This window comes from Bubalus kerabau, chromosome X, assembly GCF_029407905.1.
Source record: "Bubalus kerabau isolate K-KA32 ecotype Philippines breed swamp buffalo chromosome X, PCC_UOA_SB_1v2, whole genome shotgun sequence".
Taxonomy (NCBI): Eukaryota; Metazoa; Chordata; class Mammalia; order Artiodactyla; family Bovidae; genus Bubalus; species Bubalus kerabau.
In genome coordinates, this window is record NC_073647.1 from 47296961 (window position 1) to 47324837 (window position 27877).

General features: G+C 47.7%; 2 pseudogenes; one reads left to right on the top strand and one right to left on the bottom strand.

Annotated features, from left to right (window-relative positions):
- Positions 1 to 1484: 1484 nt before the first annotated feature.
- On the top strand, positions 1485 to 2893 carry LOC129639988 (EOLA-like protein; annotated as a pseudogene).
- A 1127-nt stretch (positions 2894 to 4020) lies between these two features.
- On the bottom strand, positions 4021 to 5500 carry LOC129639147 (heat shock transcription factor, X-linked member 3-like; annotated as a pseudogene).
- Between the last annotated feature and the right edge of the window lie 22377 nt (positions 5501 to 27877).

The window sequence follows — 27877 nt, forward strand, 5'->3', positions numbered from 1 at the left end:
TCACTTCCAGGGCATTGCTGGCCTTGGTGGGTGTGTCTGGGCTTGGAGAGCTCCGCTTTCCTCTTCACCCCAGTTTCCCCGTGTTCCTGTCTGTCTCTAAATATGTCCTTTGTATGGGGACAGCCATCCTGTTAGAGGAGGGTCCATCCTAATGAGCTCACTTGACCCCCATCAGCTCTGTGAAGACCTTTCCTTTGTCTGTAAGGTCACACTGAGGTGCGATGTGAGTCCTCACACCCTGCAAAGGGTCTGAGGTAGGAACACACTGGAATGTTCCAAGGATGGAAGGATGGCCTTCATGGCTACCGGAGGTGAATCCAGGGGCGAGGAGAGCAGGCCAGTAGGGTAGGAGCCAGATCATGTGGGACCTTTTGGGCCTGTGAGAATTGTGGCTCTGCTGTGCCAAATGAAGGAAAGGCCCTAAAGGCCCTGGGTTGGGTGCCCCTGGGACCTTGTTCCTGTCCTCATAGCCATGTGGAAATGGAGGCCCCTTGCGAGGTGCTGAGACCCTGCTGAGGTTCAGGCTCATGGCTCTGCTCCTCTGCCTCCAGCTCCCTCCAGTGAACGGGGACCCCCCTCCAGGTACAGGGAAAGAAGTGCGAATGGAGATGTGTGTGTTCAGGTCCCCTGCAGTCTATGCCTCAGTGCCACCTCAGCCATTGAATGAGGTGATGGTAACCTAGTGTATTATTTGAGGTCTGAATTCTGTGATACCTGAATGGTGCCGTCCCAGGCCCTGGTAATGACATGGAGTGCACCCATCCCATTAGTTTCTGTTCTCCTTGGTTCTTTCTTGAGGCTCTGGGCAGGGGCCGGGGCATTTGCTGCCAGTGGAGGCTGTGGTATGGGAAGGGCTAGGAGGAAGGTGGCTCCCAAAGACATGGGGAAGACACCTGGCAGGGCCATCTGAGGTCCAGGGTGCCCCAGGGCCGAGTCCAGATTGGTTAGCATGGATATGCCCTTAGCATCCCTGGGCTAAGATGGGGGATCTGCAGAGCATGGGCAGTGACGGGGTTGTGGAGCTGAAGGGTGGGGTGGTGGCAGGGAGTGGGGGAAGCCAAGCCCAGGACAATGCCTGTCTGTGCCGGGAGAGGACCAGAGCCCTCTGGGCTGTGAAACCAGGGGGCTTGCCCTCCCTCTTCAGTGCTGGCAGGGTATCAGGGCTCTCTGTCTTGGAACTCACCTTGTGCCTCTCTCCCACTGTCCCACCCTCCTTGTTGACCTCCCCACAGACTGCATGTAATGGATGGGTCCTCTGGGTCACCACTCCCCTATCAGTGGACTGTGTGGAGACGAATGGAATGAGCCAGCTCTCTCTGACCCCTGCGTTCTGTGTCAGCATATTTGGAGGATGCTCGGGCTCGTGGGGCTGAGGTCCAGCCCAGGGCTGTGAGCTTGCAGGCCACTGAATCACACTCCTGACCTTTGTGGTTTTGTGTTTCCGCAGCCACATGAGGCCCTGGGAGCCCTAGGAGCCCTGGGAGATGAAGTTCGGCCATCTGTTCTTCCGACAGCCTTATTCAGGTTTCGTTTTAAACAGTGTCAAGAACCTGGAGATGCCATGGTGGCCCGTGCTACATGGTCACCGGCACTGTACCCTGGCCATCCACATGGTGTACCACGACTGGAAAGACTAGGCCTAGTGGGAGCTGCTGGAGTGGAGGCTCAGAATGAGCCCCACCCAGATCCAGGCCTTGCTGGGGAAAAGTTCGGCCATGGAGTGATCGTGGGTAAGTACCACCCTGCCCCCTGCTGCCCATATGGGCCCCTGCACTGCCCTGGATCTCAGCTGGGTTGTACTTGTTTGTTTTCTGTTGAACTAGTTGGTGGGGTTGGGCGTGGGGGCTGAGGTTTCTTCAGAGGGACAGCAAGGGTCCATGGGCTGGGAACTGGTGGCACAAGGTGCCTGATCACCACTCTGGGCCTCAGTCCCCGTTTGTGCTTGAGGCAGAGGCGCATCCATGACTGCACATGGCACTTGTCTGTGTGTATGTGTGTGTCCCCACATGTGTGTCTGTGTGCCTGGCAGAGACCATGAGAAGCAGTAAAGCACCCAGCCTGGGTTCCATCCCCACATTGCCTGAAGCTGGGCCTGAGCAAATCCCCTGACTCCCCAGGGGTGAGGCCCCACAGCAACACCTGTCTGCTGGTAAATCCCTTGGGGACCTGATGTCTGCTGGCCTCCACTGGGGCCCTCATGCTCTGTCCCTGCGGCCTGCAGTGGGCAGACTGAGAGCTGCCCATGTCCTGGTGGGTTCCTGGAGCACCAGGCCTCTCCCTTTCATTTCACTCCCTCCCTCGTTTGGCCTCGCCCCGAGTTCCCTTTGCCGAGGTGAGCCCTCAGCCAGAGAACCCAGTTCAACTCAGGTTCCCTCCATGATACAGTCTTAATCTCAGGAAGGTGCAACTTTGAATGACCTTGTTCTCATTCTGTGTCCTGTCTTTGCATGCAGGTCTTGTGGCCATTGGGGGCAGTTTGCTGTGCCTAGAAAACCTAGGTCCCAACCAGGTGCAGGAGCTGGAGAATCAAGCCCTGCTACCCAACCTGCGACAGAAGTACATGACTGCGCAAGCCAACCCCCGCTGGCTGCTGCAGCCCGTCTCTGGGAGAGGCAGGAAGGACATCTTCCAGGTGGACATCCTCAAGCACCTGATCCCCTTTGGGCAGGAGGCCTGTCCAGACTGGGCTTTCGAGAGGAAAGTGACCAAGAGACCAGCACAGGGTAATACCATGCAGTCAGCACCACGCTCTGGACTTGCCCATCTGGTTGTGTCTGAATTGGCCCTGCACTGCAGTGCCCAGTTGGTGCAGGGCTGGGGGCAGGGTCTCCCCTTGCTTGATGCTGCTCTGGACTCAGTGAGAGACTCCAGGACTCTGAGCTCTACGAATTGATGGTGTTGCCACTCATTTTGGCCCTGCTGAGACTGGGTGGTTGAGAGAAATGTGTTGTTAGGAAACTGGTTAGTGTTTTTCCCTCTCTGTTCTGGTGCAAATTCCTAATGTTGGAACAGTGTCCAGGGGATGATAGGGGAAGGCCGGGGGCGGGGCTGAGCATAAGCAGGCAGAGAGGCCTGCAGGCCCAGAAACAGGCCATGGTTTGTCCTTGCATGTGACACTTGTCCTAATGTAAAGTGTTCCTTGGCTCTCAAATTATGTTTGTTGGACGCAGTGCCTGGCCGCCTCACATCCAAAGATAGGCTTCTTTATTTTTTTTTTAATTTTTTTTTATTATTAAACTTTACATAATTGTATTAGTTTTGCCAAATATCAAAATGAATCCGCCACAGGTGTACATGTGTTCCCCATCCTGAACCCTCCTCCCTCACCATACCATCCCTCTGGGTCGTCCCAGTGCACCAGCCCCAAGCATCCAGTAAAGATAGGCTTCTAAATACAGGTGTGAGGGCAGAGTGACAAGGGTTGGTGTTCACCTTGTGGAAACCTTGTACTTGTCTTTGGCTTTGGGGTAATGTGTTTGCAAGGCACTTAGTGGCTGGGGTTACCCTGCTTTCCAGTGAGCCTCTTGAGGAGGCCCCTGGATAGGGAGATGGGATGCTCAGCTGCTGATCAGAAACTTGTGGCATCACTGGGGAATCCTTGAGGAGCCTCTTCTGCTGCAGGGTGTATGACTCATGGAAGGTGACACACCCAAGGTCAGGAGCCCAGCTGAGCCATCCGCTGAGCAGCAGGCAAGGCCCAGGGACCAGTCCATCCTGGGTTCCCCTCAGCACTCGTCTCATGGGTCAGACCCTTGGATGAGCCTGTGAAATGCTGCTGTTTCAGATGAAAATGGACCATGGGGACAAGACTGAAGATTGCCTGGGGCATGGGCTTCCAGCCTCTTCGAGCTCACCCTGTTCCATGTGTGAATACAATGGACAGATAGAAAGAACACAAACTCGTAGTTCTCGTTTGATTGTTTATTTACTCCAAAGGAGTTTTGCTTGACTTTATTAGAACCAGAAATCTATTTTTAATTATAAGAGAGTGCTTTTGAGTGTCCCTAGGGATCTGGCAGCTCAGGGATTAGGCTTGTTCTTGAGCTGCTCACAGAGGGCACACTTATACTCTGAGGACTCTCCCTGCTCATCCTCCGCCTCACGGGCCTCATCTGGTGCCATGATTAAAAGGCCCGCCATCAGGATGGAGTAACAGGTGTTGTACAAAGTCATCACCGATTTGTAATCTGGGTACACTGGGGGGCTCTCGGGCAGTTTCCCTGGGCTGTCCCTTTCAGCAGTAGCCGAGAGCACAGATATGGCATTGCTGGATGTGCCCTCTCCAGCTGCCCTGCTGGGGCCGCCCTGCTCAATGGGGAGATGGTTTCCCCCAGCCCACTTGGCTACACTGCCCACAGACCAAAGGTCAGAAAACACAAATGAGCACTGGCTGGGGGTTCTGCGAGCAGTTGGCATCCCCTTCTGGACTTTGTTGCCAGCCTTTTGGGTGAACTCGTTGTGGTGGAATTGAGGACAGTGTCTGGTTGCCACCACTCGCTTCTTTCTCTTTGGAGTTGTTGTTGTGCCAGTGGCAGGCTGAGAAGTTGTTCTGGGGTTGCCTCTCCTCTGGATGTTCTGCAGAAGCAGAGGCTTGTCTCTCTGAAAATTGCAGTTTCGATAGATCTGAAAGGAAATGAATCACTTTAGGCATGAGAGGGGAGAAGAGCCCTTCTTCACCACCCGCCTCCCCACAACAGTCCGGGCCATGCCTAAGTATGAAGACAAGATCTCTTCATTCCTGGCAGCTTATGAGGCCCTAGCATGTCGCTCCCTAGAGCTCGCCCAGGGCCGTCTTCACTTGAGGTGTTACTGGCCCTCCCTGACATCAACTGGCCCCTCAGTGTCTGGAGTCACCCCCAGGGATCCTGTCTAAGAGGGGTGGTGGAACACAACAGATCCTGCTTTCTCTTCTTTCCTTAACCACCCTCTCATGAGAACAACATTCTCCTGGGAAATGAAACCCGTCCAGCATTCAGCTCATCTAGTCTAGTCTCCCCAAAAGGGCTTTCTACGTTACCAGGAGCTTCTTCCCTGCAGAGTGACTTGAAGGCCGGACTTTCCTGAACCCGTACAGGTTCAGCTCACGGATGAAGCTCTTGATGCTGTCTGTCTCAAAGATCTGGTCCATGCCTCTGCACTGGAGTACCACTATCTGGAAGAGATCTGCCTCGATGACCACTGTATCTCCCTCATCGTTCCAGTGCACAGAGGTGAAGGCTGCATCCTCCACAATCCTCCAGAGCTTCCTGGGGAAGGACAGCCCGAGGATGCCGTTGTTCTCTTCCTCTTTGGCCATTTCTGGGTTCGGGCGCTGTTGGTGCGGATTGTCATGGAGGCCTGGATCTGGGCTCTTGGGCTGGTCACCCTGCTTCTCCAAAGCCTCCCCTGAATCCAGGTTTGGATCTGGGGAGGAATGACGGGTGTCCCCTGCTGCAGGCTCCCCGTCAGTTCATAGGATCAGCAGGGCTGCCCGTGACTCATGGGAACTCTGATTAGCCATGGAGCCAGTCTAGCTAAGGAGCACTATCTATCCAAGCAGCGAGTGCTCAGGGAAAACAGGCCTCAGACCATGGTCGGGGTGCCCCATAAATACTCTCTGGAGATTCTAGAATCTGGGTCTTGGGACAGGCAGCCAATTAAGTGGTCAGCTTCCTTAACTGTTTCATGATGTCACAGAGGTTATGTGGAGAGGCAGCCCTGGACCTGTGTGGGGGAGGCGGTCTGGGGATGGAGATGGGATCCCCAGCTTGGCTGTTGTCTGACAGTACAGAAAAAGTATTTTTCAGGTTGCCTACAAGGGCTCCCTTCTGCTGCCAGGCACATTGTTTCAGGGGCCAGGCCCTGGCTGGGTTGACAAATGTGTCCTTAACTTCACTCCCCTCACTAACAACATACAGGCCTGTGGCTGGCTTCTGCTGAAGGGCCAGGCCCTAGCGAGTCTTAGGTCTGCTACCACCAAGAGAGATCCCAGGAGTCAGATGGGCCCCTGGTGACTGTCCCTCCCAGAAGATGGGGTCCATAGCAGGCTGATTACCCTTACCTGAGTTGGTGGCTCCCCCATCCTTCCCCCTCTTCTAGCTTTGTTGTCTTCTGGCTGGTGCTGCTGGTTGGTTGGTCCCGCTCAGTTGGCCCCAAAGTCAGAGTCCTGTTGTCCTGCCCCCACCACCCCCCAGGTCGAGCTCTCCCCATAGTAGGGCTGTGCTCGAGCACAATGGAGCGACCTCATATTCCACTTGACTGTTCCCAAGCACCTGAGACACAGATTCCCCAGGATGTCTTGTGGGAGGGCAAAGCTAGGTGCTCCGCTGAGCTCACAGCCTCCTGAGCTCTGCCCACCCACAGGTATCATCCCACTGCAGAAGATAGACTGTTGTCTTCAGTTTCCAATTTTTTCCATAAACACCACTCTGGTGGCCCTAGAGTATTCTCTTTGGGAACACCTGCATGTGCTTTTCCCATCCCCTTCCCAGAGTCTCAGATTCAGCCTCCCTGCAGGCTGTTTCAAAAGCCCTGTTTCCTTTCCTCAGTGGGGTGGTTGGGCTTCTGCTACCCCTGGTCCTGGCAATCCATGTCCAATTTGGGTCACTTTGGGTACCTTCCCTTTGAAGGACTTGATCAGGGGCTCAAGGTACAGCCAGTTCTGTTGAAAACAGCCACTTCACTGGTCCTCTCCAAGGCCAGCTCTGATCTTCCCCACCCCTGCCCCTGTCCCCACCACCACTGTGAACCTGTTCTCTTTTACCCAGATGGCAGGCCCATCGAATGATTTTATGGGTTAGGTGCTTTTCAAGGGCCCTCCTTTACACACTCACTCCAAGGAATATGTCTAACTTGTTGAGCTAGATGTGACCAAAGGAAGCCCCCGTCACCCTGTATTTGAAAAAGTATGAGAATCCAGGTGTGGGACTGGATGAAACCTGAGTGAGTCACCGGTCTTTACCACATGTGAGCAGTAGAGCAGTGGGTTTGAAGATGCATGTTCTCTGGTATTTGTGGGCCACTGTTCTTGAAAATCACTGTGTAGGAAACAGACTGGTACCTTGGAAAGGCCCGTATTTGAGGACCCTAGGGCATTGTCTCCCAGTTGTGCCAGCAGCAGGGTCATTTTCCCTGAGTGAGGACCGCAGCCTGGTATCTGAAAGGGGAGAGCTAAGAGGGTGTGGAAGAAGCTCTCCCAGAGGCCTTTCTGCCTAATGACTGGTGGCATGGATGAGATTCAGGCTTCAACTTGGGCTTCTTCATGGCCTTTCTGCTTAAAAGCAGGTTGACAATTTGGCAAATCTAATACAGTTATGTAAAGTTTAAAAATAAAATAAAATTTAAAAAAAAATAATAAAAAAAAAAGCAGGTTGACAAAGCTTTGCTTCCAGCCATTTCATCTGACTGGGACATGACTCTGGAGGCTATAAACGTTGGTGGGGGCCCCTGGTGGCTCCTTTGAAGGCGAAAGAAGGTCCTGGTATCTGTGGGCAGCCTGACTAGCTGGTCTTTCTTGCTCCTTCCCACGCTTTGGGCCCCTCCTCACCCCCTGGGTCCTGAGGGAGCTGCCTTTTCTGGTCCCCCTCCTCCAGGAAGCACCCAGGCCCTAGCAGTGTGTTTGTGTGTCTCCAAGGGGGTCTTTGTCAGCCGTGGCTCGGGACACTTGTGTTGTGCGCACACAAGCCCTCCTGACGTCCAAGGCCTGCCTTTCTCTGCCTCACTCTCCTGCCCCTGTGCTTAGTGTCCACCCCCTGGTTTCCCCAGTCCAAAGGCCCTCCAACTGCTCCCCTCCCTCACTGCAGCTTGGGAGACCTGGAGCCTCAGGGATCCACCTGTGTTCCCTTCCCTCCCATATCGGAGGAGCCTCCTGTAGGGTCTTATCCCAGTGGGAACTGGGACCATACAGTCAGGCTTTCCCTCCCTCCTGCTCAGTGATGAGCTGGTCAGCCTGGCAGGTTCAGTTGGCAGGAGGCCCCATGGCAGCAGCAGGGACAGGGCGCCACACTCAGGCTCGAGGCGCTGGGACTGGACAGAGATGCCGGCCCTGAGCAGAGTCAGTTCTCAGCAAGGCACAGAGCAGCCCCACAGGGCTTCTGATTCTCCTTGTCCCCTTCCTTCCACAGGCCTGATTTTTTTCACCTCAGAGGCATCGTGTAGCACTGAGAAGAGGAAGGTATGAGAAGTCGCAAGGTCAGGTCGTGGCCTGGGGTGGGCGGGAAAGGTGGGGGCTCCAGAGGAATAGAGAACAGGGCTTTGAGCCCACCGCGGCCCTCACTAGCACGTGATCCTGGGAAGATGGCCAAGCCCCGTGGCCTCAGTTCTTCATGTGGGAGGCGAGCGGGTGTGAGGAGCCCCGTGTATTGGGCTGCAGGATGGACATAAGGGATGAGACAGAGCTCGCAGGGCCTGGCAACAGTTGACCCTTTGATAACAGGGCAGGAATCTTTCACACTGTTGCCCCCAGAAAATCCTCCAGTGTCCACTAGATGGGGTTGGCTACTTTGTGGTCCAGGGAAGGCTAGAGAATATGCACCTCAATAGGATGTGGAATTCCTAATTAGCCAAACAGGATGTTTCATAAATAAAACTAAGAAACTTTCCACTTAGACTGTAGTGGACCATAGTGTTAGTCGCTCAGTCATATCTGATTCTACAACTCCATTGACTATAGATTGCCAGGATCCTCTGTCCATGGAATTCTCCAAACAAGAATAGTGGAGTGAGTTTCCATGCCCATCTCCAGGGGGATCTTCCTGACCCAGGGATTGAACCCAGGACTCCCACAATGCAAACAGATTCTTCATTGTATGGGCTACCCAGAAAGGCCCATTTCCAGTTAGAGGACCTGTAAAATTTGGGTGTGGAGGAGTGTTCCAGGAGGACCCAAGCAGCTCCAGGAAACAGAAGCAGGAACCACTCTTTGCATGAGTCCCAGGTGGTTTTGCATCCAAACACTTACCTTCCGTCATTGCAGCACCAATAAATTTTGAGTCTTTGATTACAATGCCCAATTACAATGAAAATAATTGAAAGCTAGTTAACACCTTGAATTCTGGGCCCCCAGGACCAGGAAAGAGAGGGTCAGTCCGTGGATTTCTGGGCATCACTTCAAGGGAGTGAGATGGGAGTTCTTCGGGATTCCTAGCAGATAATGGGTAGAAAACACCTGTGCCATCCTTGTGGTCAGCAGCAAAGTGACAAGAGCTAGGACCCCTTCCATGCTGCCCCAAAAAGAGATCTCTCTGGGCTTTATTCAAGAGCCAAAAGGACACCTTACAGCAATGTCCCATTTCCCCTCCCTCCCATGAGGCACCTCATGTGACTGTGGCTCCTAGACCATCGCTCTAGGTATGGGAGTGTCCTGCTTCTCCCAGTGTCCCCACTGCTAACACAGGACCTTTCATGGAGCAGAGGCTCCATAAAGGTCTTTTCAATAAATGTGCCAGTGAGGAGGGGGCTGCTTGACTCAGATGAATTGCTACTTCTTTTGATAATGCAGGAAAATCCACATAAACTGAGATCCCTTAGCTGTACCAAATGAACTCACCCAAGGTATAAGAAGAAAGAATTCACTACTATCACTTTTTATTTTCTAATTTTTCCACCAACTATATCACTGCTAAATAGATTCATATTTCCAAAATCATTCTAATTCTAATTCCATGTTATCTTGTGCAGGACCACAGAATAAAATGGAAGTGTTCCTACTCTGAACTGGTTAAGTACAAATACAGTGTGATGATCAACGTCATTGACATAGTTAGATACTGGAATGCATTGTCTTCTATAAAAAAGAATAACATTTGAAAGATTCCTAAAGAAAACAAAGATGAGCCTCCATGTCATTGTAGAGAACAGGAACACAAAGATGCCACACACCGGGTTCCCCCAACGGGCCAGGACCTTCACTGCTGAGAAGGCTGACTGCTTCCTCTTCAATAACAAAGGGAAGAATCAGCCTCCTTCCCTGCCCCCTTGGACAAGCTGTTGGACATGGGCCCAGAAGGAGCCTGGCTGCTGCTCTGGCTCAGAGTCCTCTTTCCTCCTCCCTCGCAGCCTTTGCAGAGGGGTTGGAAGGAACTGGGACCCCTTCAACCAACTCTTTCCAGATATTCCAGGTCTTTAAACTTGCTGGTCTTCACATATCCCTGGGGACCGCACAGGAGCTTGTAGCAAGCAGGGTCTTCATCAGGGACCTGCTGGTACACCAGGTACCCCTCCCGCACCCACACTTGGGTGAGCAGCTCCCAGGGCTCCCCATAGATGAAGTGTTCTTACCGAGACACACCCTCATCCTGCTGAGTGCTCCCCAGATCTCCTCCTCAGGGGCGTGCCCGTCCTCCACAGCGATCAGGCACAGGATCACCACCAGGAGGCCGGCCTTGGGCAACCTCTGCCCATCACTCAGCATCTCATTGAGGGTGAGGCCCAGGGAGGGGACCAGGATATAGGTGTGCTCACTGGGGTCCACCTCCTTCACCTCCAAGCCAAAGACCAGCTGCAAATACTCTGAGGCTTGACCGAAGACCACCAGGAAATGGTCCTGGTAATCTTTGAGCACACTGTTCAGCACTTCTGCCTTTGTGATCAGCTCCTTAGCAAGACACCTGCTGAGCAGGAATTGCAGCAGCTCATTCTTCTTCACCCGCAGTGCATCTCAGAGCCAGGATCTGGCATCTACCTGGTCACATGAGGTGCTTAGCACTTCATCTTGCCTGCTGAGGCCATGCTCTTCATATTGCCTCCCGGAGTAGCAGCCATGGCATTGGGAAAGGGCCAGACACCCAGAGGGCTCTGGGGGAGACTGGGTGTTGCAGCAGCAGCCACTTCCTCCAGGGTACCCCGGACCAGGAGAAGGAGAAGGTAGCTGCATCTCCTTCCTCTACTTGCTCCTCCTCCCTCCACCTGCTGCTGCTGCTGGTCCTCCTCCTCCTTCTCCACATTCTGCTCCTCTTCATCCTCTTCCTCCACCTCCTTCTCCTCACCCCAAATGAACTGTGCCTCCATCAGGCCCTTTTCCTTTCTTGGATCCTGAAAGACTCTCTCAGGCTGGCAGAGCTCATGCATCCCTTGCATGATGACCAGGGTTGAGGTGCAGACAAGAGTGAAGCAGGGGGACAGATGGGGATCCTGGGCCTGCGGGAGAGGGTGGTTGTGAGTGTCCTCAGGTGAGAAACCCACCCTGGGCAGTCTGATTCAGGCCACTTACAAGTCTCCCCTTGAGGGGTGCTCTCAGGCCTCATAGAGGAGCTCCTCCTAAGCGGCCTAACCCATGGCTACCTGAAGGAGGATGTGAGGTGGCTCACCAGTGTGCAGTCAGCACAGCTTGAGGTTGTGGGGCTGACATGGTGGGGAGGATTAGGGCCTTTTGGGGTCCCCACTGTTCTGGGATGTGGAGTCCCTGGTGCACACTCAGGGTAGCCAACTCACCTTGACTCTTGGCACTGCCTGGACCTCCTCAGCTCTCTGCCCTATGGACTCGGGCCTCAGACATCTGCCTTCGCCTGCTGGTTCCTGAAGCCCCTGTGAGAGAAATGGAGGGACAACTCGGGAGTAGATTGTGGCACAGACTTGGGCCTTCTGTGTTGGTAGGAGGGGTGGACACTGTGAGGCCCCCACAGGCCACCACCCAAAGGGTGGGTGGTCCTCTTGGGGTTTTCTTGTAGTGCCCCCTTTCCCCTGCCACGGCCTGTACCCTCCCCTATGGGAACTTGCAGGTTAGTGACCAGCTATTAGGGACCAAGAGGTCTCAGACCAGAAGGTATGTTTAAGCAGGGCAGGAGACGCTACTGATGGTGATGGCACAGGTGGCACGTTGGAGGTAGCCTGGAACCTGTAAGCAGCCAGCCTAGAGATTTGCTCCTTTTGTTATTTTTCTAACCAGAACATGCTCCTCTTGTCCCTCTGTGGCAAGGGTTGCAGTGCTGGGAGAGGGGAGTGTACATACTTGAGGAGACACAGCCAGATCTGGCCTGACATTCAGGGCTTCTGCTCCAGAAACTTGGAATCCCACCCTGCCTCCAATAGGACAGTGAAAGCCAATGAGGAAAAGGAAGTCTCTGCCTCACATCTGGCTTCAGACGTGATACCACTGAACTTCCCAGCCATAGGTGCTGGCACACCCTAAGGCAAGATGTGACTTGTGGTCCATCAAATCCAGCCCCATTCCCACCCCCACCCCCCTCTGATGATGGTACAGACTGTACAGTGATGCTCCCCCAGAAGATCACCCCTTCAAGACCATAATAGATAATTGATGTACTTAAATGCAGAGAGGCGGAGAAAAATGGGAAGACAGAAGGACTGGTCTCCACTGAAAAACTGAGAGGAAGTCAGTTCAGTTTGTCAGTTGTGTCTGATTCTTTGCAACACCATGAATCGCAGCACACCAGGCCTCCCTGTCCATCACCAACTCGAGGAGTCCACCCAAACCCATGTCCACTGAGTTGCTGATGTCATCTAACCATCTCTTCCTCTGTCGTCCCCTTCTTCTCCTCCCTCAATATTTCCCAGCATCAGGGTCTTTACCAATGAGTCAGCTCTTCGCATCAGGTGGCCAAAATATTGGAGTTTCAGTTTCAACATCAGTCTTTCCAATGAACACTCAGGACTGATATCCTTTACGATGGATTGGTTGGATCACCTTTCAATCCAAGGAACTCTCAAGAGTCTTCTCCAACACCACAGTTCAAAAGGATCAATTTTTGGCACTCAGCTTTTTTATACTCCAACTCTCAATCCATACCTGACCACTGGAAATACCATAGCCTTGACTAGACAGACCTTTGTTGCCAAAGTCATGTCTCTGGGTTTTTTTTTTAATTTTTATTTTTAATATAAATTTATTTAATTTAATGGGAGGTTAATTACTTTACTTACGGTATTAGTTTTGCCATACCTCAACATGAACCTGCCACAGTTGTACATGTGTTCCCCATCCTGTACCCCCCTCCCACCTCCCTCCCCTTACAATCCCTCTGGGTCATCCCAGTGCACCAGCAGCAAGCATCCTGTATCATGCATTGAACCTGGACTGGCGATTTGTTTCATATATGATATTGTACATGTCTCAACGCCATTCTCCCAAATCACCCCACCTTCTCCCACAGAGTCTCTGCTTTTTAATATGCTGTTTGTCTGCTCATAACTCAACTTCCACGGACTAAGCTTCCTTTACTTTCATGGCTGCAGTCACCATCTGCAGAGATTTTGAAGCCCAGAAAAATAAACTCAGCCACTGTTTCCACTGTTTCCCCATCTTCTTCCCATGAAATGATGGGACCAGATGCCATGATCTTCGCTTTTTGAATGTTGAGCTTTAAGCCAACTTTTCCACTCTCTTCTTTCACTTTCATCAAGAGGCTCTTTACTTCTTCACTTTCTGCCATAACGGTGGTGTCTTCTGCATATCTGAGCTTATTGATACTTCTCCCGGCAATGTTGATTCCAGCTTGTGCTTCCTCCAGCCTAGCGTTTCTCATGATGCACTCTGCATATAAATTAAATAAGCAAAGTGACAATATACAGCCTTGATGTACTCTTTTTCCTACTTGGAACCAGTCTGTTGTTCCTTGTCCAGTTCTAGCTGTTGCTTCCTGACACGCATAGAGGTTTCTCAAGAGGCTGGACAGATGGTCTGGTATTCCCATCTCTTTCAGAATTTTCTACCGTTTACTGTGATCCACACAGTCAAAGGCTTTGGCATAGTCAATAAAGCAGAAATAGATATTTTTTATGGAACTTTCTTGCTTTTTCCATGATCCAGCGGATGTTGGCAATTTGATCTCTGATTCCTCTGCCTTTTCTATAACCAGCTTGAACATCTGGAAGTTCATGATTCACATATTGCTGAAGCCTGCTTTGGAGAATTTTAAGAATTACTCTAATGGCATGTGAGATGCGTGCAATTGTGCGGTAGTTTGAGCATTCTTTGGCATTGTCTTTCTTAGGAATTGGAGTAAAAATTGACTTTTTCCAGTCCTGTGGCCACTGTTGAGTTTTCCAAATTAGCTGGCATATTGAGTGCAGCACTTTCACTGTATCATCTTTCAGGATGTGAAATAGTTCGATTGGAATTTCATCACCTCCACTAGCTTTATTCCTAGTGATGCTTCTAAGGCCCACTTGACTTCACATTCCAGGATGTCTGGCCCGAGGTGTGTGATCACAAAATCATGATTATCTGGTTCATGAAGATTTTTTTGTGTGTGTACAGTTCTTCTGGGTACTATTTGCGCCTCTTCTTAATATCTTCTGCTTCTGTTAGGTCCATAGCATTTCTGTCCTTTATCGAGCCCATCTTTGCATGAAATGCTCCCTTGCTATCTCAAATTTTCTTGAAGAGTTATCTAGTCTTTCCCATTCTGTTGTTTTCCTCTACTTCTTTGCATTGATCACTGAGGAAGGCTTTCTTATCTCTTCTTGCTATTTTTGGAACTCTGCATTCACATGCTTATATTTTTCTTTGTCTCCTGTGCTTTTCACTTCTATTCTTTTCACAACTATTTGTAAGGCCTCCCCAGACAGCCCTTTTGCTTTTGGCATTTCTTTTCCATGGGGATGGTCTTAATCCCTGTCTCCTGTACAATGTCATGAACCTCCATCCATAGTTTATCAGGCACTCTATTTGTCCGGTCTAATCCCTTAAATCTATTTCTCACTTCCACTGTATAATCATAAAGGACTGGATTTATATCATACCTGAACATTCTAGTGGTTTTCCCTACTTTCTTAAATTTACATCTGAATTTGGCAGTAGGAGCTCATAATCTGAGCCACAGTCAACTCCCAGTCTTGTTTTGCTGACTGTATAGAGCTTCTCCATCTTTGGCTGCAAACCATATGATCAATATGATTTCAGTGTTGATCATCTGGTGATGTCCATGTGTAGAGTCTTTTCTTGTGTTGTTGGAAGAGGGTGTTTGCTATGACCAGGGTGTTATCTTTGCAAAACTCTATTAGCCTTTGCCCTGCTTCATTCCATACTCCAGAGCCAAATTTTCCTGTTACTCTGGGTGTTTCTTGACTTCCTACTTTTGCATTCCAGTCCACTATAATGCAAAGGACATCTTTTTTGGGTCTTAGTTCTAAAAGGTCTTTTCAGTCTTCAAAGAACCGTTCAACTTCAGCTTCTTTTTCATTGATTGTTGGGACATAGACTTGGATTACTGTGATACTGAATGGTTTGCCTTTGAAACGAACAGAGATCATTCTATAGTTTTTGAGATTGCATCCAGCTACTGCATTTTGGACTCTTTTGTTGACCATGATGGATACTCCATTTCTTCTGAGGGATTTCTGTCCGCCATACTAGATATAATGGTCATCTGAGTTAAATTCACCCATTCCATTCCATTTTATTTTTTTTTTTTTCTTTTTTTTTTTTTATTTTATTTTATTTTATTTTATTTTTAAACTTTACATAACTGTATTAGATTTGCCAAATATCAAAATGAATCCGCCACAGGTATACATGTGTTCCCCATCCTGAACCCTCCTCTCTCCTCCCTCCCCATTCCATCCCTCTGGGTCGTCCCAGTGCACCAGCCCCAAGCATCCAGTATCGTGCATCGAACCTGGACTGGCAACTCATTTCATACATGATATTTACATGTTTCAATGCCATTCTCCCAAATCTTCCCACCCTCTCCCTCTCCCACAGAGTCCATAAGACTGTTCTATACATCAGTGTCTCTTTTGCTGTCTCGTACACAGGGTTATTGTTACCATCTTTCTAAATTCCATATATATGCGTTAGTATACTGTATTGGTGTTTTTCTTTCTGGCTTACTTCACTCTGTATAATAGGCTCCAGTTTCATCCACCTCATTAGAACTGATTCAAATGTATTCTTTTTAATGGCTGAATAATACTCCATTGTGTATATGTACCACAGCTTTCTTATCCATTCATCTGCTGATGGACATCTAGGTTGCTTCCATGTCCTGGCTATTATAAACAGTGCTGCGATGAACATTGGGGTACTCGTGTCTCTTTCCCTTCTGGTTTTCTCAGTGTGTATGCCCAGCAGTGGGATTGCTGGATCATAAGGCATGTCTATTTTAGTTCACTGATTCTTAGACTGTTGACGTTCAATCTCGCCATCTCCTGTTTGACCACTTGCAATTAGCCTTGATTCATGGACTTAACATTCCAGGTTCCTATGCTATATTGCTCCTTATAGCATTGGACCTTTCTTCTGTCGCCAGTCACATCCACAACTGGGTATTGTTTTTGCTTTGGCTCAAACCCTTCATTCTTTCTGGAGTTATTTCTCCATCAATCTCCAGTAGCATATCGGGCACCTAATGACATGGGGAGTTCCTCTTTCAGTATCCTATTGTTTTGTCTTTTCATACTGTTTTTGCGGATCTCAAGGCAAGAATACTGAAGTGGATTGCCCTTCCCTTCTCCAGTGGACCACATTCTTTCAGACCTCTCCACCATTACCCGCCCAATTTGAGAGGCCCCACAGGCCCTGGCTTAGTTTCATTGAGTTAGACAAGGCTGTGGTTCTAATGTGATTAGATTGACTAGATTTCTATGATTATGGCTTCCATGTGTCTGCCCTCTGTTGTCGTCTTGCAACACCTACCGTCTTACGTGTGTTTCTCTTACTTGGACGTGGGGTATCTCTTCATGGCTGGTCCATTAAAGTGCAGCCACTGCAACTTACCTTGGATGAGGTATATCTCCTCACTGACACCACTCCTGACCTTGAACATGGAGTAGCTTCTCTAGTCCCTCCTGAGCCCATGCAGCCACCACTCCATGGACGTGTGATATCAGTCCTGATTATTCACTAGAAAGACTGACGCTGAAGCAGCAACTCCCCTTCTTTGTCCACCTGATACAAAGAACTGTCTCATTGGAAAAGATCCTGATGCTAGGAAGGAATGAAGGCCAAGGAGTAGAGGATGAGATGTTTGGATGGCATCGGGGATTCAATGGTCTTGAGTTTCAGCAAGCTCTGGGAGTTGGTGATGGACAAGGTATCCTGGTGTGCTGCAGTCCATGGGGTTGCACACAGTCAGACACAACTGAACAAATGAAATGAACTGAAGGCTATAGGGAGAATGCTTTGAACACAAGTTCTTAACGTGTCTCAAAATGGAACAGCAAAAGATATTTCCTTAACATGATAGATAAGGAGCGTGCACAGCAACGATGTGTGTGTGTGTAAGTTTATGTGTGTGTGTGTGTGTGTGTGCATGTGTGTGAGATGTGGAAAGAGGTGGGGATGAATGAACAGACAGCCTGATGGAGCAGTTTGAAAAGAAGTGTTTCTTTCTGTAGTGAGCTGATTTTTAGAATGAGCTGTTAAAGGAGTCAGAATTGCCTGAATCTTAGAGGTTGCTCAAGCGAGGGGGAAAGCTGAAGTTCAGAGCAGAGAAGCATGGCTATTGTTTAGCCAAGCCTAGTCAGTGGGTATATTATGGATGACTGTGAGCACTTGGCCAGTCTCTGATGTTGTTTAAAATAGGCCAAGTCAGCCCTTCGACAGTATGGTTGTTATCAAAACTGCAAATTAATGTGCTTGATGCGGAATGAGGCCCATCAAAACTAAATGTTAGAGTTTGGAACAGTGAAAGGCTTATTACAGATTCATACAAATATGTGTGTGGCTCTTTCCCTAAGAACTCAAAGTAAATGAAGTTTTTCAGTTAAGTATATTTAAAAGCAAATGTCAGAGAGAGTTGTGGTAAGTTTTTGCAGACTTCTTATTGTCATATCCCTTGTGCTCAAAGTTAGGTCATGGTCAGGTAAGAATGTTCCTATGTATCTCTACCAGATGAATGTTATTTTCTGTCATTCTTGCCCTGTCAAGAGAGAGCAAAGTCTCAAGGCACAACTTTCACTTGAAATGTCCCATCCTGGATAAGCAGAAAGAGATCTCATTTGGCAGCTCCTTAGGGGCAAGGTTCCCACATTCTGCCCAGCTCTCATCCTTGATGGAGCCAGGCACCCAACCCAATAGGTCCTGTCTCCTCAGGCTGTCCAAGTGAGGAGACCAGTTCTCAGAGGCTGGGGCCAAGGGAGATGGCCACTGCTAGTAGGTTGCAGAGTCAGGGATGGGGGAGAGGTTCACCGCTCCTCAAGGCCTGGGGCAAGACTACTGGAGGGCCTTAGTGAGGGCTCTGGAGCACTACAGGAAGTCATCCCCAGTCAATTCCCTGGGACCTCCAGCTCACCCACTGGTGCAAGGCTGGGTGATCTCCAGGCCCACCAAAGTAATGCCTGAATTTGCCTCTTCTCTCACTTTCCAGCTGATTACCACCATATCACCCTTCCTTAGTCACTTCCCCAGTACTCCATTCTTGACAGTAACTGGGGGTAGGGCCCACTGTGGTGCTGATCAATAGCTGAGCAGGACAAAGAATGGTCACTCATTGACAGTTGGCTGCTTCTGAATGGGGCCATCTGATGCACCAAGCAAGGCTGAGCTACACCTGTTGCCTAGGAACAGGGTGGGTTGAAATGAAACACATCAATGGCTAACTGCATAGAGCTGTGCTCACTCTGCTCTGTTACATTGTGAATAGAATAAAAATCACTGTAAGGATAAGGTATGTTAAAGAAGTTCTCAAGGTGGGCTGGCTTTGACATTCTTGTTGGCTTTGACATATTAGTTAAAATATATGCGGCACATGCAATCAAGTGGCAGCTGTTGGAGGGGCATATAGATAAGCACTGTTGACTGCCATGTTGACTGGCATTCCCAGTGCATGACTGGGAATACAATGAAAAGAAAGATGTACAAAAGTTAAACAAGCATGTGAAATCAAAATCTGCGGTGGGAAAGAAGTCCGTCAAAAAGATTAAAGCACTCTAGACCCAACGTATCCTTATGGAACAGAGCAGCATGAGCACAGCCATTAGCAGGTAGCCATTGCTTTGCCGTATGACTCCACATCCTGTTACTAAGCATCTGGTATTGCCCAGCAATTGGACAGTGCATCGCTCAACCCTGCCAATAATCAACCAAGTATCAGTGAAATACCTGCTGGTACTTCTCCTGCTCAGCTATTGTTCAGCTCCACATTGGGCCCTACCTGATGATAACTGTCAATGAGGGACCACTGGGGAAGTGATTCAGTCAAGAGACAGTGCTGCATTGGTCATCTGATGCTGACCTTTGGACAAATTACTATTTTTTGTTTCTTTGTTTTAATCGGGAATGTATTTCTGGTAGATGGGGCAAGTTGAGTTTCCCTACTCAATATGAGAGCTCAAGTGTCCCCAACAATATTAGTGGAGGAGACATTTATGACTTTCTTGGCTCTGATGTGTAATTTTATGGAGATGGTGTATAGACCCTGGGGCAACAGAGTGAGGATTCACCAAGTCTTGGGGTCTCTACAGCTCATTGGAGTAGCAAAAACATCCAAGCTGCTATTAACTACCTTTATCCATGTTAAGTTCTTGGTTTTAAGTTCCTTAAGCCCCTCAAGAACCCCCACTAGGAAGAGAGTGGGCGAAAGAGGAAATGACAAGACAACTCTGGGGAAGAGATTTGGAATGAAAAGTGTTTGGTAGAGGTTCATACAGGGATGGAGGAGTTAGGAGTGTTAAAGGGGGACATATAAGTCAAAAAATAAAGAGCACTGAAGGAAAGTCTGAAGGTCATGAGAAGAAACACCATGCCCCTGGAACACCACTCCCCAGAATCAGACACACAGAGGTGTCAGGGGTGAGAAAGTTGTATCATGGCCTCCCTCAGAATCCACTAACCCATGTTGATGGGCACAGTGGTACATTGTGATGTCTAAGACCACAAAGCCACCATTGGCTGGGGGAGTGCCCAGCTGACCAATCAGATTGAAGGGTGTGGCTCCTCATTGTCCTGAGAAGGTATATATAGGGAGCTCAGAGGCAAAGATTCTGGGTTAGGCCATTTCATGCTATCATCATAAGGTAACCAGGAAGCCACGGCAGCCAAGAAGAGTTCCAATGCGGTGTGCTTCAAGGGTGAAAGGACGAAAGAAAACCCTTTGTTCACAGAGATACAGAGGCAATGGGAAGGTAAGATTATTTCATCTATGCCCCCCACGTTTTCCATTGACTTTGCTGCCCAAGACCTCTACACTGCCCTTGCCTGCCAAAAGCCCTCATCAGCCCACATCCCTTTTCATGAAGTCTCCCTTCCAACTCAGATGTTATACACTTTCTCAAAATTAATACCCTTATCTTGTCTTTCAAGGCACGGAATATGACCTTGAGGGTCAGAAGACCTCTAAAAGGAACCTTGAGAAAGAAAATCCGATCATATGCCACTCAGTCGAAGAAGGTAAAGAAAACAAGAAAACCAAAATGTTTTTTCTCCTGCTGTGCACATAAGAAACTGAATGAAAGCCGAAAAGGGTACCAAAATATGAGGCAGAGTCAAAGAAGGAGGCAGAATCAAAAGAGAAGGTAAGCTCAGCCACCACAGAATGAGAGACCCTGGAGAAGTATAAGCTGGGCAGACAGTAACTGAATAGAAAAGGTCAGACAGTTTACAATTGTGTCTCCAGAGGTCTGCTTTCTTCGAAATGGCCAACCAGGAAAAGACTGACTCTCACACTAACATAGTAAACTGAAGGCTGTGATTAAAATACACATCAAATGGTGAAAAGATATTTGCGTGTGTGTGAATTTTCTGATGGGAAAGGAGTGAAGGAAGAAAAGACGTGGGCACCTGAATGGGGAGGGATATGAGGTCCCAAGAGCTGCGGGAAAAGACCCTCAGGTCCCAGTTAGTCAGAGAGTAGAGGTCCGACTGGGTCAGGAGTCTGCACTGAAGGTGAATAACCCTGCTTAACCAGTGATCTCAGCGGCAAGGAGTTTTGGTGCAGTGTTACTGCCATTGTTTGGGGTGTGCAGTGATATCAGGGTCTATATTGCCACAACCCAGATGAGAAGAGGGCTTCACATGGGGATGGTGAATGTCAGACTTCCCCTGAATTAGGCAGGCAGACATCACCTCCTGGCCATTTACGTCTTAAATGGCTTTGTTGCATCACTCACCTATGCTGTCAGCTAAAGATGCTCAGGAGGCACAAAATGCTGATGCAACTAAAACCCACCGTTAGCACTCCCAAAGATTAAAATAATGTTTGGAGGAATCAGACCAAATATCAATTAGGCCACTGTAATCTTAAGAAATTTGGGGGAGCACTATGATCCCAAGGGCAGGGCAGTGGAGGTGGCCAAATCCCGGTGCAGATGACTAACAGGATCACGACACACAGATAATGTTTTTGGGTATGGGGCACCATGCAGTTTGTGGGATCTTAGTTCCCTGACCAGGGATTGTACAAGTTCCGCTTCTACTGAAAGCATGGAGTCCAAACCACTGGACAGCCAGAGAAGTCAGGGCAGAGAATTTTGATAAAATATCAATATAAGACTGTGTAAAAGCTGGTATTTTATTTATCACCATGCCCTGGTATTTCTAAATAACTACAGTCGTAAAACATTCTTCCCCAATAACCTCTTCTGTTAGTTCAACTTCTGCAAGTTTTCGTGGTTTAAAAAAGAAGAGTTTCGAATATTTAATTTGGTGTTCACTTTAATTTTGAAGTGTTTGAATAGTTTCAAGGAGTAATCAATCAAAGATGGAGATATATAAAGCCAAGTATCTACCAGAGGTAGCCCGTGTGTTTTCAGAAAACTTTTTAGAAACAATTAAAATAGAGATTCACCATCAGCATCAAAAGAGCTGAGTTCAGATTTTAAGTAAATGCTACAGTATCTTTTATCTGGACTTCAGCTCCCTAGTTAAATCTTTCTGGCACTTTAACTCCTGAGAGACACAGTTGATGATTGAAAGTCAGTCACAGAATGTGATTTAAAATCATTAAGAGTGAAGGAGACCCTGGGTTTGTTGTCCTTTCAAAGGAAGTAGGAGAACTATCAACTCTGCCTGTGAAGATTAGTCAGGTAAGCAGATATCAGGATGATATGGACAGAGAGCCCTGATAGGTGGGTGCTGTGATTCCAGATCTGTATATATTATCACCATTTAACACTATCACACTTTAATGCCCTGTTGTAGGACTAACTAAAATAATTGCTGTTAGGGGAAGGTAACAGATTACTAGGCCTGAAGAGCTGAAAGTGAATGTTACTCAGTCGCGTCTGATGGTTGGTTACCCCATGGACTCTACAATCCATAGAATTCTGCAGGCCAAAATACTGGAGTGGGTAGCCTTTCCTTACTCCAGGGGATCTTCCCAAACCAGGGATAAAGCCCAGGCATCCCACAGTGACGGAGGATTCTTCACCAGCTGAGCCACAAGGGAAGCCAAAGAATGTTAGGGTGGGTAGCTTATCCCTTCTCCAACAGAGCTTCCCTACCCAGGAATTGAACTGATGTCTACAGCTTTGCAGGCAGAATCTTTCCCAACTTAAGTATCAGGAAAATCCTGAGGTGGACCAAAAGTGGAGGTTAGAGGGCCTTGTTTCCCTAATGTAGCGCTGGTATATATTTTAATATTTGTGGATATACTGCCACCTTGCAGAAAGAATTGAGGATGCATAAAGTTTAAAAAGGATTCAAAAACTCTTCGAGTTAAAAGAGAAAAACATAAACATTAAGTCATGAGTTGAGAAAGGGTATATCCATTTAGATCAACAACAATAAATCAATATCAGAAGTCTGTAGCTGTCCTGGAAAAGGACAGTATATTGTGATTCAAACATGGCAAGTCCTATTGCAAACGCTGTGTTGTATGCGGGTTGGGGGTTTGCTCATTAGCACTCACAAAGAGTAGTAGAAACTCTTTATACTTCCACTTATACAGGTTCGCTATGAAGAGATTGCAACTGACCCCTCTATCTGTGGCCATAACAACCTCTATTGATTGATACAATGATTTCCCTAAGACCTTCTAATTTCCTCTATGCCTGTGTCCATCCTATCTTCTGTGACTCAGAGACTAGCAACCATCTGAGGCTAGCCTAATAGTCACCTCCCAAGCAAATGTCCTTAATCATTCTCTTGTGCATTAATATATTCACGTTCTCTAATCACTTGTAGTTCATTACATGCGGTTTGTAGGATAGATTTTTGAGTATGTATCTCACCAGAAATGCATGCTAGAGAGGTAAACGGATTAGAAATCAACAGTGTTGTGATATAAAATATTATCAGAAGTTGGATTATCTAAGACTGTAAGGGAGAGAATCACTCTCTTCTGCCAAGTATGTCCAAGAATCTGTTTGAAAATATAGTAAAAACCATGAACTAGAGAGTGGATCAGAAGTCAAAGGAACTTAAATGAGAAACTTATTTTTTCAGTAGTCAAGAGGAACTCTATGTCTTTGTATTAGGACCACCCATTTACATGACACCAAATGCAAAAGCCAAAGCAGTGCCCATGGACTCATGATGAGTGCAGAATCCTGCTGGCCCAGAGGCTTCTCTTGATTGGCAGAGGTCAAGATTAAGTCTATTTGCCTAGGGTCAGAATGTATTGCCTAGGGTCAGAACGTATGTGCCCAGGATCACATCCATGGATCAGCGGGAATCAAGTGGGATTCCCCAAACTTTACATGCTCCTGGCCAAGTCCCTTACTCCAGTGCCTTTCCTACAGGCTTGTCACTCATTACTGCCTTGAGATGAACATGATTAAGTTTCCCCTCACCATCTCTTCAATTACCTGCCGTGTGTAACTAGAAATCTGAATGCAAAAGATTGAAAGAGGACCCTTACCTTATACCTAATAATAAACTAAACTCAGAGTTGATTAAAGGTTTAAATGCAAGATCTGAACCTGTAAATAAACTAGAAGAAAACATCCTGGAGAAGTTGTAAACATTGGTTTTAGTAGTGATGTTATATATGTGACACCAAAATCATAGGCAAGAAAAGCAAAAATAGAAAAGTAGGACGACTTCAAACCATTAAACTGCCTCCCCCAAAGAACATCAAAAAACACATCTAAATAGAAGGTAAGCTGATGCTTACCAAATGGCAAGTTAGGGCGAGGGGAGGAATTGGGAGTTGGGGATTAACATATATATAGACACCACTATATATAAAATAGATAACCAACAAGGACCTACTGCAAAACTACAGGCAACTCTGCTAGAAATTCTGTAACAACATTAATGGAAAAATAATTTGTAAAGGAATAGATATATGGATGTGTGCCTGTGCAAACTCAGTTGATTTAGATGTTCCCTACTCATTGTGACCCTATGGACTGTAGCCTGCTAGGCTTCTCTGTCCATGAGATCCTCCAGGCAACAATACTGGAGAGGCTCGTCATGTCCCTCTGAACATATCTTCCCTACCCAGGCATTCAACCCAAATTTCCTTCATTGCAGGATGATTCTTTAACAACTAAGCCAAGTGGGAAGCCCAAATATATGTATATGTAAAGGCGAATCACTTTGCTGGACACCTGAAACACAACATGGTAAATCAAATACCCTGGAATGAAAAAAAAAAAAAAAAAAAAAAGAATCCATCAAAATGTGGAACAATTAGCTCCAAAAACTGATTGGAAAATGCAGAAAGATTCCCAAACTTACTCTCAAAGAAAGATCCACAGGGAATAGGGTATGAAGAGAAAAGGATGATTCAAGTCCTGACGTGTATCCATGGGAGAGGTCTCAGAAAATGAGGGAGATTACACGTTTGGAGATATGCCCTGGGTGTGAGTGTTTCGAGCCATATATTGGACACACAAGTCATGGGGTCTGACACAGGGAAGTGAAACACCCTTAAATGCTTGCAGGGCTATGTGGACTAACAGGAGGTCTGTGGGAAGCCCGGACTCCCCCTCCAGGAGCATGTGCTCAGGGGCTTGCTCCCAAGCCACAATGAAGAGGACAGATTGAGACCGCATTTGTGGCTACCTGTTTTCCCAACAACTGCCCACACTTAAACACTCCCTGCTTACTTGTGTGGTCGATCTGCCCTGGAGCAGGTGCTGCCATGGCCAGGCAGACAGCTGGGATGTGGGAAACAGAGGTGCATCTGGCCCAGGGCAGCATGTTGGTGGAAGTGCTCGGGTCATGCTCCTGAAGGTCTCTTATATAGGCAGCGTATTAGGAGAAGTCCTGATCTCTGACAGAGGCCAAACTGCCACAGCAGATGATTCAGTAGGTGCCAAGAGCCCAAGAGGGCCTCACCTTCCCAATAGCACCCCTCTTCAACAGGGCAGGGAAAGCAGAAGCTGGGGGAAGTGATCAGCTGTGAGGAACCAAGAAGTCTCAGACCAGAAGGTATGTTTAAGCAGGGCAGGAAACGCTACTGATGGTTATGGCACAGATGGCATGTTGGAGGTAGCCTGGATCTCTGTAAGCAGCCAGCCTGAAGATTTGCTCCTTTTGTTATTTTTCTAACCAGAACATGCTCCTCTTGTCCCTCTGTGGCAAGGGTTGCAGTGCTGGGAGAGGGGAGCGTGCATACCTGAGGTAACACAGCCAGATTTGGCCTGATATTCAGGGCTTCTGCTCCAGAAACTTGGCATCCCACCCTGCTCCCAATAAGACAGTGAAAGCCACTGAGGAAAAGGAAGTCTCTTCCGTACATCTGGCTTCAGACGTGGTACCACTGAACTTTCAAGCCATAGGTACTGGCACACGCTAAGGGAAGTTGTGACTTTTAGTCCATCAAATCCAGCCCCATCCCCACCTCACCCCAGGGTGACTATGATACACACTATACAGTGATGCTCCCCCACAAGATCACCCCTTCAAGACCATCATAGATAATTGATGCATTTAATTCAGAAAGGCAGAGACAAATGGGAAGACAAAAGTACTGGTCTCCACTGAAAGCCTGAGAGGAAGTCAGTTCAGTTTGTCAGTCGTGTCTGATTCTTTGCAACACCATGAACCGCAGCACACCAGGCCCCCCTGTCCATCATCAACTCGCGAAGTTCACCCAAACCCATGTCCATTGAGTTGGTGATGCCATCTAACCATCTCTTCCTCTGTCATTCCCTTCTCCTCCTGCCCTCAATATTTCCCAGCATCAGGGTCTTAACAATGTGTCAGCTCTTTGCATCAGGTGGCCAAAATATTGGAGTTTCAGTTTCAACATCAGTCTTTCCAAAGAGCACTCAGGACTGATATCCTTTAGGATGGACTGGTTGGATCTCCTTGCAGTCCTAGGCACTCTCAAGAATCTTCTCCAACACCACAGTTCAAAAACATCTATTCTTTGGCCCTCAGCTTTCTTATAGTCCAACTCTCAATCCATACCTGACCACTGGAAAAACCATAGCCTTGACTAGACAGACCTTTGATGCCAAAGTAATGTCTCTGCTTTTTATTTTTTTATTTTTAATATAAATTTATTTATTTTAATAGGAGGTTAATTACTTTACATATGGTATTGGTTTTGCCATATATCCACATGAAACTGCTTCAGGTGTACATGTGTTCCCCATCCTGTACCCCCCTCCTACCTCCCTCCCCATACCATCCCTCTGGGTCATCCCAGTGCACCAGCCCCAAGCATCCTGTATTATGCATCAAACCTGGACTAGCGATTCATTTAATATATGATATTATTCATGTTTCAATGCCCTTCTCCCTAATCACCTCACCCTCTCCCACACAGTCATTGCTTTTTTATATGCTGTCGAGGTTAGTTGTAACTCTACTTCCAAGGTGTAAGCTCCCTTTAATTTCATGGCTGCAGTCACCATTCTGCAGTGATTTTGGAGCCCAGAAAAATAAACTCAGCCACTGTTTCCACTATTTCCCCATATACTTCCCATGAAGTGATGGGACCAGATGCCATGATCTTCGCTTTCTGAATGTTGAGCTTTAAGCCAACTTTTTTCACTCTCTTCTTTCAGTTTCATCAAGAGGCTCTTCAGTTCTTCTTCACTTTCTGACATAACGGTGGTGTCATCTGCATATTTGAGCTTAATGATATTTCTCCTGACAATCTTGATCCCAGCTTGTGCTTCCTCCAGCCCAGCGTTTCCATTATGCACTCTGCATATAAATTAAATAAGCAGAGTGACAATATACAGCCTTGATGTACTCTTTTTCCTACTTGGAACCAGTCTGTTGTTCCATGTCCAGTTCTAACTGTTGCTTCCTGACCTGCATAGAGGTTTCTCAAGAGGCAGGTCAGGTTGGTCTGGTATTCCCATCGCTTTCAAAATTTTTCAGTTTCTGTGATCTACACAATCAAAGGCTTTGGCATAGTCAATAAAACAGAAATAGATATTTTTTATGAAAACCTCTTGCTTTTTCCATGATCCAGCGGATGTTGGCAATTTGATCTCTGATTACTCTGCCTTTTCTATAACCAGCTTGAACATCTGGAAGTACATGATTCACATATTGCTGAAGCCTTTTTTGGAGATTTATAAGAATTCCTTGACTGGCATGTGAGATGAGTGATATTGTGTGGTAGTTTGAGCATGCTTTGGCGGTGCCTTTCTTGGGGATTGGAGTGAAACCTGACCTTTTCCAGTCCTGTGGCCACTGCTGAGTTGTCCAAATTAGCTGGCATATTGAGTGCAGCACTTTCACTGCATCATCTTTCAGGATTTGAAATAGCTCAACTGGAACGCCATCACCTCCACTAGCTTTGTTCATAGTGATGCTTTCTAAGGCCCGCTGGACTTCACATTCCTGGATGTCTGGGCATAGGTGCGTGATCACAACATCATGATTATCTGGGTCATAAAGATTATTTTTTCTATAGTTCTTCTCGGTATTCTTAGCACTTCTTAATATCTTCTGCTTCTGTTAGGTCCATGCCATTTCGGTCCTTTATCCAGCCCATCTTTGCATTAAATGTTCCCTTGGTATCTGGAATTTTCTTGAATAGATATCTAGTCTTTTCCATTCCATTGTTTTCCTCTATTTCTTTGCATTGATCACTGAGGAAGGCTTTCTTATCTCTTCTCGCTATTCTTTGGAACTCTGCATTCAGAT